General features: G+C 49.7%; 1 protein-coding gene across 3 annotated transcripts in view; it reads right to left on the reverse strand.

Annotated features, from left to right (window-relative positions):
• Positions 1 to 12,318, reverse strand: part of SEMA5B (semaphorin 5B) — a 121,643-nt gene extending 109,325 nt beyond the window's left edge. The window contains exon 1 of one of the 3 annotated variants that reach the window (XM_032480489.1): positions 12,298 to 12,318. The gene's annotated coding sequence lies outside the window, so the exon portion shown is untranslated. The other 2 variants (XM_032480494.1, XM_032480474.1) reach the window with 2 other exon arrangements.
• Positions 12,319 to 15,462: the final 3,144 nt, after the last annotated feature.

Here is a 15,462-nt window from a genome sequence, read left to right on the forward strand (position 1 = left end):
CTTATCAATTTCTTGGATCATACACTGGAAGCATTTGAAGCTGGGAGCAATGGCAGATACACTGGATGTCAGAATCCAAAATATCTTAATCAGCTAGAGAGGTGGACTGAACTCAGACAACATAAAATAAATTAGGGGAAAATGTAGAGTCCCAAACATAAGACCGAAAAAGCTACAGCACTGTTGTGGGTTGGACTGTGTCCCCCATATGTTCAACTCCCCCATCTCGTATGTTCAAGTTTTAACCTCCAGTACTTCAGAATGTGAGCTTATTTGGAAATAGGGCTGCTGCAGATGTAATTAGTTAAGACGAGGTCATACTGGGTTAGGGAGGGCCCCTACTCCAATATGACTGGTGTCCTCACAAAAGGGAAAACTGAGACAGGCACACAGGAAGAAGACCATGCAAAGACGAAGGTAGAACTTAGGGTGATGCTTCTATAAACTAAGGAATACCAAAGACTACCAGGAAAGCACCAGAAGCTAGGAGAGAGCCATGGAACAGGTTTTCCCTCATATCCCTCAGAAGGAACCAGCCCTGCCAACACCTTGATCTCAGACTTCTGGTCTCCAGGACCATGCAACAATAAATACACTTCCGTTGTTTAAGCCGCCCAGTTTGTAGTGCTTTGTCATGGCAGCCCTAGCTATATGAATGCAAGCACAAAGACAAAATCAGGAGATGGGGCTGGTTTCGTTGGTCCCTCAGATCCCAGGTTATGGTAAAGAGTCCAGGGGGTATTGATTGGCTGTAAGTTCAGTAAAAGTCAGCAGGGCCATGTGGCTGCTGAAAACAGGCAGGCTGCATTAATAGAAGGGGTGGTACCTGGACTCACAAGGGTGTGCTGGCCAGGCCTCACCCAGAGGACCAGGTTTGCTTTTGGTGACCTCAACTTAAGACAAGTGGGAGGATGTTCCGAGTCCTGTTACCAGAGATGAAGAGACAAGCAGAGGACTAATGGAAGTGGAGGAGAGGGGAAAGGCAACAGGTCTCCAGTGTTTGAAAAGCTGTGGCATGGAAGTGGCTGGGTTTGCTCAGAACAGCCGTGTGGGGAAGAGATGGAGCCCATGGGGAGAGACGCAGACTTCAGAGAAATAGGATTCTCTGTCAGACTTGTTGACCAAAAATCAAACGGGCTACCTTGTGGGGAGAAGAGCTCCGCCTCTGAGGAACTGAAGACACCACTGCTGGCCACTCAAAAGGGACTTGTGGAGGCGACTCCAGCAACTTCCAGCTCCAAGAAGGGCCCACTTGAATTCCTCACCTGGCTGACGCCAGCAACCCAGGCTTCTTGCCTATTTAAAGTTAGAGGCTACCATGAGATGTTTTGGCTCCAAGATCTTTCATTGGTGGCTTTAACAGATAAAAGTGCACGCTGAGGGCAGGCGGTCTAGACTCACAGACCTCAGAAGATCAGGTTTGGCAAGACGCAAGTCCACTCGAAGTATGTACCCACACGTGCTCCCAAAGATGGGGGTCTTGGATCGGGGTGGGAAGGAAAGTGGCCGAAGAGTTAATTGAGAGAGTGCCATGCCGGTGGGTGCTCCACTGTCCAGGAGGGAGAGAACTGGCAGCCCAAGAGTTAACTGAGAGAGTGCCATGCCGGTGGGCGCTGTGAGGGGACACAGAGGAGCCCACACCCAGGCTTCTCTTTGAGGGGCTCGGGGAAGCTCACTGGGAAGACAGGCTTCTATAGGAAAGGCAACTCCAATGCTGATAAGACCCTTCCCAGGATGACCTGGTACTAACAGTGAGCATCTGTAGCTGCTATACTGTTAAAGCAGAGCTATGGTACTTCTTTAATCCTTCTTTAAACTAGCCCTCCCTCATTCTACACTGTGAAAAGGAGGCTTGGAGTGGGAAAGGAACTTATATAAAACCCACAACCAAAAGCCAGTCAAGCTGGGTTTGAACCCTAGTCTGTCTTAGCCTTAACCTCCTTCCAAGGTTCTACACTGCTTCCGCAGCTGAAGGCTGTGGGTTGTAGGAGTACCACGAGCATGCAGCAACAGAAAGAACAATCCAGGATGGTCTAAAGCACTGTCGCAAACTTCAGCTCGCATCAGAACAGCCTGGAGAGCTTGTTAAAGAGCAGGCTGCTGGGCCCTACCAGGGAGGTGCTGAATTAGCAGGTCTGGGGTTTGGCCCAACAATGGCTGCATTTCTAATAGGTTCCTGGTGGGGCTGATTCTGCTGCTCAAAGTGATTTTCACTTTGAGAAGCACTGCTCTGCAGCATTCAGGAAAGGAAGCGGGCGTCCTCCAGCCTCAGAGCCACATAGAGATAGAGGTACACTGCCAGTTCAGTCGTCTGTCTCTGGGGCAGGAGTTCCCCAACAGCGTCCCAGGCAGCAGGACTGCCAGCTGGTGCTGTTTGACTGGAACCCATCTGGTTGGGAAGATGCAGATTGTGAAAAATCCAGCTTCCTGTACTTTCCACTCTGGAGTCTTCTAGTTCTTTCAGGCTGATGTTCTCTTCTATAGGAAGTCCTGTTTCTTCTGCAGTAAGCCACATGACCCCTGGGGAATTTCTTCCTCTCTAAACAGACGGGCTCCCTTCACTAAGCCTTTTGTGGCTGGATTTCCCAACCCTCTCCTGACACTGGGTGGCCTCCAGTGATCACGCTTGAGTTGGTCAGGGTCCCCTCTAAAATCCATGTCCAGAAATGAGGACATAATGACCAGGGAGGACCCAATTTGGACCCTGCCTCTTAATGCCATTTAAGATGGTATTGTTTTGAGCAATCCCATCACCCTGTCAGCTCCTATGAAGCCTGTGTACAATTAAACCCGTCGGATGTTTCTCTCAGGATCTGCAGCCAAATCAAGTCTTCTCCTACTCCCAGACCCCTCATGAACTTGAGTAATTAATTTCTGCGATCTAAACACAACTTTCCATCTGCCCCTGCTAAATTTCATCTTGTTGGTTTAAACCCAGCATTCCAGTCTGTTGAGATCATTTGGAGTATTTATTCCGTCTTTTATAGGAGCTGCCCATCACAGCCTTGTCATCAACAAATTTGAAAGGCTCGCTCACTCCAGTTTCATCTAAGTCATGGATAAAAATGTGAAGCTTCATTTTTCAGAATTTCACCTGCCACAGACCATCTTCCCTTTTGGAATTCCTAATTATACGATCATACATCCCCAAATCAGACTTCTTAAAGACTAGGGGAGGTCTGTGGGCATGTCATTTCTTTCCTTGGCCATCATTAACACCAGGCTGAAATGGTGTCTCTCATCCAAGCACTGTCACATCACCACCCAGTTCTTGGTCATGGTCAGAATCAAATCAGAAGGACAGCTTGGGTCGCCATTTCTCTACCTTCTGGGTAATGACTATATTACAGAGGCAAGAATGCAAAAATGTATCCCATTCTCTACTTTAAGCAGTATTTGACATCCAACAGAAGTCAGGCTGCCTGTCCCCCATCATCATTACTATTGCATGCCTCCCTGACAGCTTTATAAGCCACACTGGGAAAGCAGCATCCAAATTCTTCTGACTGGGTGGGGAAGCTATAATAGGGATATGTCATAACGTGGACCTGCTCAGCTGCAAGGCATGCTGGGATCTTTGCAGCTGGTCAGTGAGGAGGCATGAAATGTTTTCTGGAGTTGGGTGTCTGGAGAAAGAAGTGAGGACAGAATCAAGGAAATCAAAAGGAAAAGGGAGCTTTGGTGAATAGCATCCCCACTCTTCTGCATCTGTATGTGAGAACCGCCCTTCTGCTGCCTCTGCTTCTGCCAACAAGAAAGCCACAGTATATGCCCACGGGATGCTGGTGGAGAATTTGGGAACAACTTATGGACACCATAAGCCAAGAATGGAGAAAAGCGTATGTCGTGGTTAAGTTTGTAGACTCTGAAGTCAGTCTGGGTTTAAATCCCAGCTCTACTACTTATTAGCTGTGTGACCTTGGGCAAATTGTTTTCTCTCTCAAGGATTCAGTTTCCCCATATAGAAAGTGGAGACAAAAATAACATGTGCATATAAGGCACATGAGGATTAAAAGAGACAAGGCGTATGTAAAGTTTAGCAGACTGTCGGGTACATAGTAATAGCTCAGTAAATAATAGTTGTTATGGGACAATAGCTTGAAGGCAGTGCTGAATGCTGATAGTTCTGGAGCTGGAGGTGTGAAGAGGAAAAGGCTAAAGAGGTGAAAGAAGAAGATGCTGTGGGTTAGGGGCAGCAGAGGCTTGGAACTCACCTGAAAGGTGAGGCAGCAATTTGTGGAACTGACCTGGAGGTGGAACCCAGGCACAAAGCTAGGTCAAGGATTCTGACCTTCAGCTCAGGTAAGGGCAAAGCAGCCAGCTTGACGCCTCAGAGAAGTTCAGTAAAAATAGTCTGTTTTTCTAGTTCTGAATATGAAAATTTTTTCTTGCTCTAGGAAGTCAGTCAAAAGTTGTCTAAATGACCCATGTTAAAAAGAAGCATGCATTTTCCACTTCTAGAAAACTGTTCTGAGGAAATAATCATCAATAGGCACAAAGATTTATATACAAGGATGTTCACTGCAGCATTATTTATAACAGTAAAAAATGGTTTACAACCTACATGGCCAACCCACAGGAGATTCATTAAATAAATTATGATACATCCATGTGATGGAATACCGGGCAGCCACTAAAAAGCCCATTTTAGAAAAATGCTTGAGACATGGGGAAATTATCACAATATGTTATTAAATGAAAAGGGCTGGTTACAAAACAACACAGACAGTACAATCACAATCTTACTACACATGTATCTAGAAAGAAATACGTAAAACTGTTGAATGAATATGCATTACTTTTATAAATGCTGTTTAAGAAAAAAAAATGATCACAAAGAAGTTACACAAGGGAGCTCCCACAATCAGCTTATAATAGAAAGTCATTAAATTCAGAACACAGGGACACAAACAGTAGCTATGATCCGAACGCCAGGAGCTCTAGCTGATGCCTACTAGAAAGGACCTGGTTGTTTTGAAGGGCTGAGGCCAAAGAGATTCTGCACGCCATTGGCATGAGGCCAGGTGGAACCTAGGAAAGATTTAGGTCAGTGGCTGTCAACCATGGCTGCATATTAGGAGCTAAAAAAAAAAAAAAAAACAAAAACCAATGCCAGGCTCCAGCCTCAGGAATTCTGACTCAATTAAGGTCTAGGATGAGGCTGGCCATCTATATGTCTTCAAAGCGCTCCAGATGATTCTAATAGGAACCAGTGAATTAGTGTTGAGTGGGACCAAGCTACTGTTGCCTGTACACAGAGGTCACTTCAGCCTTGCTCTCTAGACTGAGCCCAGCATATGAAGAGAGACTCACTCTGGAAGCAAAAGAGATGCTAAAAGGAAGCAGATGGCCCCAGGGCATCTGGTCTATGCAGGAAAATGACCTTTGGTCTTGGGGACATTCACAGAACTGTTCCTTTGAGCTGGCCTGTTTGGGAGCTTTTGCCATAAGGACACTGCTCTTCATGCAGATTCTTGATGGGGCCCCGGGTTACCAGCTGACTCCATAAACTGCAAGTGCAGGTGGCTCTACAAAAGGGAGAAAGGAAGAAAACCAAGGTCCTGGGAAAGCTACAGGGATCTGACCCTGCAGAAGCCAGAACTGGTGGTATTTTCCTCTCTCCTGCTTTTGGGCAGAAACACACCCTGGCCAATAGAGCAACGTGTGAGCCTTGAAGGCAGTCTGCTTCGGGGTGGATGAGATCTCGTGGAAGGCTCCTAGTTTCCCCTGGCACCTTGAGGGAAGAGGAGCAGAAGGAAGAGGCTGCTAGAAACAAGTTTGTATTAAACGATAAGATCTCCCCAGCTTCTCACTACAGGCGTAGAGTTACTTAAGGCACCAAAAGAAGGGAAAGAAGAGTCTGGAGTCAGATGCTTTACACACTGGATCCACCCATCCCTGAATAATTGAGAACCAACTGCAGCTCTTTTGTACTTAAAGCAGGGCTCCTGGGGGGCCTCAAGACAATGACTAGTGCAGTTTGGAGGGAGTTTTTGGCTCAGGTGGATCAGTGGTGTTAGCAAGTAAGGATGGATGTAAGTTGCTACCCAACCAGCCATTTCCCTGAAGCTATCTCCCTTAGGGCAACCTCACTTCAACTCTGGCAGAAGAACAGAGCTGCAGGTCATTCAAAATACTGAATGATCAAACTGTTACACAGCCTTATAATGCATTGCATTTATGTTTATACGTGGATGTATATGAGTATATTTACATACACACATATACCTAATATGTAGCAGATTTACTTTCCAAATGATGTTTGGCTCAGGTTGAGACTAAAAGGACAATCCACTTTCTGAAGATACTGGCAATCAGATGGGTTACCAATAGTGGAGCTAGATGCTGGATGTAACTAGAAGCCGGCCTGAGACAAAACATTCCCCACAAGTAATCCACAAAAAAGGAAATTAACCACTCCTGGAAAATCAAGAAGTGACTGTAATCTCTATTCAAGATGGAGAAGGCTCCCTCATTTCTAACCCAGCCTCCTCCTTTGGGGATTTAAACCTATCTCCTCTAATTTGATCCTCAGGGGATGGCAGAACAGATGGTCACCAGCCATCCTCCAGTACCAGCCCTTCCTATCTCACAAGAGGCCAGAGACAGTCTTGGTTCAAATGCAAAGATATTCTGATAATATTGAGAAGGCTTCAAATTCAAATGAGTTCCAGGTGCAAGTCTGATTAAGTCATCCTTATTAAACACAGATCAATGAGGGCAGTGTCTTGGTGGGACTCAGCACACAGCTTTGCCTTTAAAGCTTTCACGTGCTCAGGGAAAGCCTAGTGGAATCCTTGTCCTCCTGTTTCAAGTCAGAGTGGAGGAGGATGTGAAGTCCAACTGCTGGGAAGTGTGCTCAAGGTCAAATTCTCCCATGCCCAATCACCATCCCTCCCAGGTCCCTGCTTTCCCTACTGTGCCCAGCAGCAAACTGGACTGGAAGCCATCTTTTTTTCCCCCACTCTGGAGGTACCAAGTGTCATCATTTCTCATTGGTGAGCCCCTGACTAATGTCAGGATTAAGTGCATTCTGCAAGGTTTGATTTTCATCTCTCACGCTCACTGAAGCAAAGCACTAAAGCAGAGAAAGAGGAGCAGACACGACAGAGCCACAGGAAGTCTGGCATCCCCTTCCCTTTCAGAACTCTGCTCCCAGCTGGTACTTTCTAGCATTCAAGCTGGTTATAAGGGAAGTTTTTTAGGAAAGAGAGTCTTGGAGGAGATTCCTCCATCTGAGACAGCGAATGGCATAGACAAAGATCCCTTTCCAGATTATCCATCAGAGAGCCATCTCCTCAGCTAAGGCAGACATCACACCAAAAGTCAGAGAGAGGGAAGTTCACAACAGTATAGCAGTATGCCAGTGAAATCCAGATGGTGCCCACACAAGCTGTAAAAGAAGGCCTCAGTTCAGCCTATTCAATGAAACTCTGTTAGTCAAGCCACTTGCTTTGGCTCCGGTCATACACTTAAGACAAGTTAGTTAAGCTTTGTCATAAATTTAGGACCAAATTAGTGATGGCTAGATTCAAATGCAAAGATCTGAATGTGAAGAAAACTCATTTATTAGAGGTAACTATTTTCAGCATGCACGACCACACACACACACAGTCACTGTTAGTGATCAAGGTGACTGGATGAGGCAAAGAATGATCCCAAGACTCACTGGGGTTCAGACCCCGATGTATAAATAACCAATACTCCCTCCCAACAGTTCAGATTTCAGGTGCCTGGCTTTGCCTCTGTCCACCCCACAGGTACAAGGTACACACTTAGTCCCACTTGATAAGTGAGGAATCAGAGGCATGGAGAGGGGACCCGGCACTGAGGGAACAGCTAAGGTGGTGGAAGCCTAGCCTTCTCAGCCCAAACCCTAGATGCCAAGTCCTTTGGATAACTCCTTATTAGCCATCAGGCCACCCAGATAAACCCACACGGGAAAAAAAACAAACAGTAAATTATATCACAGATGTCGAGGCAATGCTAGTAACTGTGTTCTAGTTATGCTGATTCACATCCATCCAGGGAGATCAGTCAGAGGCATGTCTTGCCTACTGTTGCACCCATAGCTTCTAGCACAGTACCCAGCACATAGTAGGTGCTCGATAAATGATGACCAGGTGAGTTTACTGTCACTGTTGGTCTCATTGATCTTGTATCCAGGCAGTAACAAAGCCAACACTTGAAAACCATGGGGAACATCCAGGTGCTGGGGTTGTGGGTGGCAGGGCATTGGAGCTCAGCCCTGGGTCCTAAGGGCTATATCACAAGGTAACATGCACTTGTAATCAGTGACCTTGTTCTTTGCCTTCTGTATCCATTCTACCACCTCAGTCCTCAATGAAAGTAGTGAATTGTTTGTTTGTATGGTATTGATCTGAATTGCTGTCTCCTTGGTTTTTCCCTGTGGGATACAGGAGGGTGATTAAGAACAGTAGTGCCATGATCAATGTTCAAAAGAATTGGACCTGGCAGCACCTTCTTCCCAAGTGCACACACTCCATCCACCAATCTTCAGCCTTGCCAGGCTGATCCTCTATAAATGTCTGCTGGCCCTCTGCCCCCTTGACAATCAGGAATCAGGCTTTTCTGGATGTTCCTTGGGGGTCCCTGAACATCTTATGTGAGCTCCCAGTTTTTTCTCATCCAACCTCTGCGTAAGGATTTGGGGAAACAAAAAGTCTTGGTTGGACTTTTTTCTTTCTTTCTTTCTTTTTTTTTTTTGTAAAAAATGAAACTGGTTTATACTCACTGGGTTGGGTAGGGAGGGGAGATGCAGGAGGAGAGGGGCGGAAGACCTGAGTTCCAGTCCTGGCTCTGAGTCTGGAACGTTGTATCAATGTGAAGTGCTAGATTTGATAACATAAGATGCCTCTCTGACCTCAAGGACTCTTCATCTCACAGCAGAATCCTAGTGCGCCCTTGAGAGTGAGGGTGTGTTGGGGGCCCAGCAGGTCACAGGTAGGACCAGGCTGTGGGATGTTCCAGTCAATCCCCAAAGTACAGGGAGACATAATAACAGATAGATAACATGTACACACAGAGATGAGATCACTTAAAATTATTGTTTCTAGAGCTGCAGAGACCGGGGATCAGACTGCTCAAGGGCTGCATGCTGGCTTTGCTAGGACTGTTTTATTTGGCCAGTTTGACTTGGAATAACCAGTTGTCCTCGGGTCTGCCCCCTGCCATACCTGATCAGCGCATTTGTTACCTGTCTGACCTCTGTAGGCATCTGAGTTTGTAACTTCCCTGACATGATAATCTTGAAGCCCTCTTCCAGCTTTGAGTCTCAGTAAGAAGTAATTCACAGAGGGGCTTTCAAACAAGGGGGGAAGGGTACCCCAAGACAGAAAAGCTCCTGAGATTCCTCTAATCCCAACTGGGAGGTGACAATCCACAGAGCCAGGGTGGACCTCTTGGCTTCTCAGCCGGAGAGGCCGGGCTCTAGGGAATTAGAAAGGGAGTCCCTCCCTTCTTCGGTCCCACCCTCCCTATGCAGACAGCTAGTGCAGGGGGCCAGAGTCCCAAGCCCAGCTCTCAGTCCCACCTGAGTCCTCAAGTTCTCTTCAGTCAGTCCAATGCTAAGTCCTTAGTCACCCTTTGGCACCAAGCCCTCCCTGCCTTGTACTGCCTGCATTTTTCTATTCATGTTTTTCCTGCCCAAACACACACACACACACACACACACACACACACACACACACGAGTCTCAGGATCAAGTTGGTGAATTTAGCAGCCTCTCTGGGTGTGGATTCATGCCTGTACCTCTTTGCATCTACCAGCACCTAGCATGGTACACTGCACACAGTAGATGCTTTAAAAGTGTTTGATGTCCACAGTGATGTTAATGCTGGCTCTTGTCATTTCTGGAGAAGGAAGACCCTGGCTTGACTTCCTCTCACCCTATGGGTGCCTGAGCAGCAAATTCTCTCTCTGTCTCTTTGATATTTTATCCTCCTTCCTCCAAGGTTGGGAATCTATATTTAGGGCAGGGTTCTGGAGAGTTTTTCCAAGCTGCTTCTTCATCTGCCCCCCTTTTCCTAGTTGTGAGGTCCAGTTCTCAGGCTCAAGTTCCCTTCTTCCCCTTCCTCAAGGTCACCTATCCTGGTTCTGAAAAGGTGAGAGGCCTCTTTTGAATGTCAAGAAGAACGGTGGGGTGGGGGAGTAAATGAGGCGAAGGAATGGAAGAGAATAGACTAAAAGATGAGGGAAAGTGGGGTTGGGGAGGACCGAGAGGGCCTGGAGAGACGCGCTGCTGCAGAAAGAGCCCAACGAGGCCAAAGTGGTGGGGATAGGAGGGGAAGCGGAGGTGCCTGAGAAATGTGGAAGGAGATTGGATTCGCCAGAGAAGGTAGGATAGCGGTGGGTCTAGACACAGGCAAGCTTCCAACCTCCCAATCCCAGTTCCTTTGGCTCAGCCCGGAAGAGCGCATCCCGAAAGGGCAGCCCTTCCCCACTCGGGCTGCTCTCATCCCTACCGCGGAAAGCCTGGATAGGATCATAGGGGTGGGGGCAGAGTCGGGAGGTTACCTCTCCCCAACCAAACTCGGCGCCCACTGCAGCCCAGCGAGGCTAGGCGGGAGGAAGAACCCAAGGACCGAGCACAGGGAGAAGGAGAGGAGACAAGAAGGGCGCTTCAGGTGGCTCATCCTCGTTGTTTAAAGTTTGCGGCAGGCAAAGGAGCCGGCTCTGTCCTCCCTCCGCCGCCCGGAGCTCCGCTCGGCCCGGTCCCCCTAGCCTCGCCATCATCCTCTGCCGGTCCTACGCCCACTTCCCTCTCGGCTCCCTCCCGGCTCGAGTCCCCATCCCCTCTTCTGTCTCCATCTCTCCCAGTGCCCAAGCGCCCCCTGCTCCCTCCCTCCTAGCTGGATCTCCCGCAAGACGTGAGCGGAAAGTGAATGGGCAGCCTCAACCACAAAGACAAATTACCATGAGAAAAATAAATCAGGAAATCGCGTCCCTCGTTCCCGCCGCCGCACCCCTCTCCGCCTGCTCAGGCGGGAGCGCCGGGCTCTGGGACCGCTGCGTCTAGGCGTCTACGGCCTGGCGGAGCAGAGTTTGGGCTCCGCGAGGCCCTGCCAGGGCAGGGGGTCAGAGAAGAATCCAGCAGGGGCCCCGCTGGCGGCGGCGGAGCGGAGACGTCCCCCGAGCGAGAGATTTCACACTCCCGGCGGGCCACGCGTTCCCACGCGCCTAGCCGCCCGCACTCTCCCTCCACCGGGTTCACTCGTCCACCCTCTCGGAGCCTCCATCTCGGCACCAGTCTCGGAGCCTCAGCCCCGCTCTCTCTCAGCCTTTCTTATGTCCGTTCCCTCCTCTAGGCCCGGCCCCCGGCCCCCAGACGCGCCGACCGCAGCGGGGCCAGGGCCCCGTGCAGCATGGACCCAGAGCCAGCGGGCGGCGGGAACGCAGCAGCACGGAGGGCACCCAAGCCGAGATGGTAGCGTGTGGCGCGGAACCCGGGGACCTCTTCCCCTCCGCCCACAGCCTCCGCCACCTGGTTCCAATTTGCCAGCGCCCCCGGGCCCCAATCCTTCTCCCCACCCGAGTTGCTGAAGTTTGTAACTTGCGGCCCCAGCCCGCTCAGGGGAAGCGTCCGGGGCTCCCGGGACTCACCTCCGGGCTGCGGGCGCAGGTGCCCAGTTCTAGGCGTCTCCTGGCTCCCGGCGGCGAGGGGCGGCGGAGGCGAACCAGGAGGGCTGGCGGCCCGTCTGGGAATGGGGCGGCCGCGCAGGAACGGCCCCTGGCCCTCACTCGGCGCTCCAGTGCAGCCGCGAATCGTTCCGGCGCCCGCCACGCTGGGTTCCGCCAGCAGCCGCCGGACGCGCAGCAGACCCGCCCGGCTCCACGGAGCGGGGCTCAGGCGACAGCCCCCGCGCTCTAACTAGCTCCCGACGCGGCGCGCGGGTGAGAGCAGGGAGGAGGAGACCGAGGGAGCCGGAGGGAGGGAGAGGTGGTGGGGGAGGAGTTGGAAGCGAGGGGACAGAGGGAGGGGAGCAGGAGCAAAAAGGAGGAGGGGGCTAGAGAGGACCTGCCGCGGCGGGCGCGCCACCCGCCAGCCCCGTGGCGCGCGGAGGGGCGCGAGGGGGCGCCCTGCACCTCCGCGTCCCTGGGCTCGGCCCGACTCCCGCTCCGGCCTGCCAAGTGTGTTTACCCGGAGGGTGGGCCAAAGTCCCGCTCCGCAGTCGGCGTTCGAGAAGCGAGACCCAGGTTACCTTTAGCCACATCCTGCCTTACGGTCCTCGATAAGCCCCGACTCGAACCCGACCTCACCCTGGGGTGTCGGCTTACCAGAACCCTGCCCACTCGAACCCTCGGGGCCTGAGGAAATCCTCCCTTCCCCTCGGCTCTCCAATTTCCCAGCCTTATTAGCTAGAGAGGATCTTCCTGCCTGTGGATTTGAAGCGGGAAAGAACCGCGTACAAAACAGGGGAAATCTGGTGTAAATTGCAGTCGAAGGGAGTGAGGCGAGGCTGCTGGGCTGGACTGGCCGGATAAGGGTTAATTTTACAAGCTGCACGTCCTTGAGTGAACCTCTCCAAGCCTCAGTTTCCTCAGCTGGAGACTAGGTTTGGTGATTTTGATACCTTCGCTACAGAGCCGAGCGACTTGAGTAGGGACTATGGTGAGTAAGATAACATCAGGAACATCTGGAGGGCATCCAGGGGATTAGCGATCCCGGGAGGCGGCGGAGTGCTCTCGGCTGAGGGGGGAAGGTTTAGCGCGACCACACCGAACAAGGCTGAATTGTTGACAAGTTTAAGTATCTAGCGTTTCTGACGGCTAGAAAACCAGAGGGAAAGACAGGGGGCAAGCTTCAAATCCTATCTGCCGGGCTGCAAGAGGGACGGGAAGGGAGCCCTCTGCTGAACAAAGAAAGGTATAAAAAAAAAAAAAAAAAAAAAGAAAGAAAGAAAGAAAAAAGAAAAAAAAAAAAAAAGGTGACCTAAGAAAAGAAAACGAAAGAATGAAGGATAAAGACAAAGGACCTGAAAAATTAAACCAGGAGAAATGTGATTATAAGAGATAGCCAAAGAGAACTGTGAAATAAAAATAGATAAATTGGAAGAAGGAAAATATTAGAAGACTTTTTAGAATATGCCAGAAATCGAAAAATTGGAAGCATTTTACATAACAAAATTCTAGGCAAAGGAAATCCCAGTAAAGCAGAGGAATGGAGACAGTAAGAGCCCCAGAGAATCACCCTCCTGCCCATGTCCACACACACGCCACTGAACCAAGTAAGAAGCAATGCGGCCAGGATGACGGGAAAGAAAAAATGAAAGAATCCGAGAAGGGAGTTTATGAGATGCTGAAAGGGGAAACAGTGCACAGTCTCAGAAATAATTTCTAGGGCGACAGGAATGCTGAAACTCATAATGTGCAGAATGGAGAGGAACTTGGAAAGGGAAGACACACTGGACAAGAGGATAGAGATGCAGACAAGAGGAAAAAGGGTATGTCCAGAGGAAATGGGTATGTCCAGGCATACCAATCTAGTAGCCCATCCATTTAATTAGAGATAAAAACCAGGTTAGAAAAGGTAATGCAGGGCATCGAATCCAAACCTATCATTTTACAGACAAGGACAATGAGATCTAGAGGAGAAGCAATTGTCCCAGAGCTGCAGGCTGAGGTGGGGGCAGGTCTCCTGCCTCCCCAGTCTGGGACCCTTCCACAGCTCAGTGCTGCCACCTCACCCCCATTCCCATTCCATACAGAGCTGTGGGGGCTGTTTTTGTTATTGCATAAATATAAATATAGACACCTTTTATTTAACACAAAAGTATGAAAATATTCCATATATTGCAGGGAAAAGGGATGAGCAGGAGAGTTTCCCCTTTGTCTGGTTGGGAGGGTAGACAAAGTGCCTTCTTAGTAGTTCTGTTGGGAGCAACTCTCTCTTGAAAGGCAATAAACATCTTCTCCATCCTTCACCATATTCTCTTCCTCCCCCTCTCTTTTTCCACCATGTTTTTTCTTTATTCCCTTCCCACCATCACTTCATGCCCCTTCCTGGCTCTCCCCCTCCACATTATGAGTTAATGTGGTGGTGGGGGGTCAGTGCAGGAAGAGAAGAGGGGAGACCCCAGACTGGGGACATAGGCCAGGAACGCTTCCTTTTCAGGGGAAGCAGGAGCCAAGAAGGGGAGACACCCAAGGAGACACAGACAGGAGCAGAGATGCTAAGGATGTTGGGCTAATTAAACCTAATTGCGACCTCCAGTACTGTATTGATTAACAGTGATTACTCAAGAGCTCTCAATACAAAGGAGCTTCAGAGGTCCAAACCTCAGGAAGGGGTAGTTGCTTTACTAGCCCGGCTTGCCACCCGCTTCAGGCATCCCCAGAGTTTGGCAAACTCAGCCTGGTTAGACTCTCTGAATTATTTACTAGAAACGAAACCTGGAGTGTTGACCTCATCACCACAGTATCACCACCACCTTCTGTCACCTTCCTTAAACCTTTGCAATAACCTGTACAATAATTACTTCTATTAGGAGCCATTCTCCCCCTAGCCGAACAGTGTTAATTAAGCAGAATGGAAAGACAGTAATTAGTACAGAATTATTCAAAACAAACATGCTAAAGAGCAGCGAACACGGTGGGTGGGGGAGTGGGGGTGGGTGGGAAGGCGTTCTTAGAACTCACTCTTGACCTAGAAATTCCAAACTTACCTTCAACTAAGGGACCAAGAGGTTAAGAAATAAATACAAGTTTTCACGCTCAATGGTGACAAACCTGGGAGCTCACCGGAGGGCATTTTCTGGGAGATCTGGCTACCTGTGAAAAACAAGAGTGCAGCTTCTCCCAGGAGTCTGTGTAGGTGTGTGTGTGTGTGCGGATGTACACACACCTGTGCATAGGCCAGGCATAAACACAAATCCAGCCTTGAAGCAAATGGCAAACAAGCCACAGCTACTCATATAGATAGAGAGAGAGAATTGAAAAAAAGAAGGCAGCAATCACTTATAATGTCCAAGAAGTTTTCTGGTCCCAGGACCACCTGCTCATTGTGCCTGGGAATGGAAAAGAAAAAGGAAAATTCCCACCCCAGAAGTCACTGTCAATTTGTGAACCAGAAGCACACTTAGGTCAGAGGAACTGAAGTGTCACTAAATGACAGCTTTGCCATTGTCCTGAGCTAATGTGAGAGAAGAGGCCTTCCTTCCTTCCTCCCTCCCTCCCCAAACATTTAAGTGCCACTCACTATGCTGGTTGGAGAGGTCATAGGAAGAGGAGAAAGCCAGAGCCTCACAGGCAGGCGGGAGAGGCAGCCATAATCACGTCAAATGCAGGAGCAGAGTGCTGCGGGCAGGTGGAGGCCTGGTGACTAGCTCCACCCAGCAGGGCAAGGAGGTCTTCACAGCAAAGGGCCCTTCTAGCTGGGAATGGAGACGCGGCAGAAATTTGCCAGACAGAGAAGCAGGAGGAGGCAGAGTATTCCAGGCAAGG

The sequence above is a fragment of the Camelus ferus genome, chromosome 1 (assembly GCF_009834535.1).
Source record: "Camelus ferus isolate YT-003-E chromosome 1, BCGSAC_Cfer_1.0, whole genome shotgun sequence".
Taxonomy (NCBI): Eukaryota; Metazoa; Chordata; class Mammalia; order Artiodactyla; family Camelidae; genus Camelus; species Camelus ferus.